This window comes from Cebus imitator, unplaced genomic scaffold, assembly GCF_001604975.1.
Source record: "Cebus imitator isolate Cc_AM_T3 unplaced genomic scaffold, Cebus_imitator-1.0 Scaffold158, whole genome shotgun sequence".
In the NCBI taxonomy this organism is placed as follows: Eukaryota; Metazoa; Chordata; class Mammalia; order Primates; family Cebidae; genus Cebus; species Cebus imitator.
This window is the reverse complement of record NW_016107473.1, coordinates 4,305,392-4,306,806: the sequence shown is the minus strand read 5'-3', so window position 1 is coordinate 4,306,806 and position 1,415 is coordinate 4,305,392. Positions and strand designations below refer to the sequence as shown.

Here is a 1,415-nt window from a genome sequence, read left to right as displayed (position 1 = left end):
AAAAAAAAAAAAAAAAAAAAAAAATTAAATTATAAATAAATATATTGAGAAGACAAGAAAGGGAGGATTAATTACACAATTTGGGTTTTGCATCCCTAAAATGAAATATTCATTTTACCAAGCAGTTAGTTTTTTATGGTAGGGGTGGAGGGGAGAAGGGGAGATTGCTGGCAGAAAGATAGAAAATTACACAAAAAGCCATCAAATTGTGTGATCTTATGATGAGGTTTCATGTTTGTTCATCTGTCAGATGATGAGGCCAGATTAGATGGTCTTAAAGACCCTACCTGTGATTTTTAGTGTTTTGTCAGAAGCCTTGGTGCCACGAGGAGGCCCTGCTGATTCCTGTGCGGGCTCTTGTCAGGATGGTGAAGCTGTTCATTGGAAACCTGCCCCAGGAAGCCACAGAGCAGGAGATCTGCTCTCTTTTTGAGCAGTATGGGAAGGTACTGGATTGTGACATCATTAAGAATTATGGCTTTGTGCACATAGAAGATAAAACTGCAGCAAAAGATGCCGTATGAAGCCTGCACCATTACAATCTTCACAGGGTGAACATCGGCGTGGAAGCCAGTAAGAGTAAGGGCAAAACCTCAACAAAGTTGCATGTGGGCAACCTCAGTCGGACCTGCATCAAAAAGGAGCTTCCAGCCAAGTTTGAGGAACATGGGCCGGTCATCCAATGTGATATCATGAAAGATTATGCCTTCGTACACATGGAGCGGGCAGAGGAGGCAGTGAAGGCCATCAGGGGCCTTGATAACATAGGTTTCAAGGCAAATGAATGCACGTGCAGTTTGTCCACCAGCCGGCTTAGGGCTGCGCCCGCGATGGGAGACCAGAGTGGCTGCTATCGGTGCGGGAAAGACGGGCACCGTTCCAAAGAGTGTCGGATAGATCGTTCAGGCCGCGTGGTGGACTTGACTGAGCAATATAAGGAGCAATCCGGAGCATTACGCCTTACACCATGAGCTACGGGGATTCATTGTATTACAACACTTACAGAGCGCTGGATGCCCACTGCAAGCGCTACGGTGGGTGCTGCCGGGTCCCATGAGGCCGTGGCGGCTGCAGCTGCCTCCATGGATAATGACGCAGAGCAGACCCTGTCCCAGCTGCCACAGGTCTAGAACACAGCCATGGCCAGTCACCGCACCTCCGCCTCTCTCCATCCCTGTGATAGACACCTGGTGCCGACCTCAGGATCTGCAGCCACAGCTTCCACTTCCTATCAGGGGCGGGACGGGAGCCCCCTGCAGACCCAGTCCCCACTGCTGGAGAGGGCTACCTTTAGGGGCATGAACGTGAGTTGTCCCAAGCTTGGCAGCCAAGAGGAATTCTCTGTACGAGGCGGCCCGGTAGCAACAGTGTGCCTATCGGGCAGGGTACTCAGTCTTTTTTTTTTTTTTTTTTTT

General features: G+C 49.4%; 1 protein-coding gene, 1 long non-coding RNA gene and 1 pseudogene across 3 annotated transcripts in view; 2 read left to right on the top strand and 1 right to left on the bottom strand.

Annotated features, from left to right (window-relative positions):
• Positions 1-1,415, bottom strand: part of CLDN10 (claudin 10) — a 167,823-nt gene that overhangs the window by 89,685 nt on the left and 76,723 nt on the right. The gene's annotated exons all lie outside the window — the stretch shown is intronic.
• The window catches only part of LOC119473423, a 27,397-nt gene that overhangs the window by 1,729 nt on the left and 24,253 nt on the right, over positions 1-1,415 (top strand). The gene's annotated exons all lie outside the window — the stretch shown is intronic.
• On the top strand, positions 366-1,362 carry LOC108314612 (annotated as a pseudogene).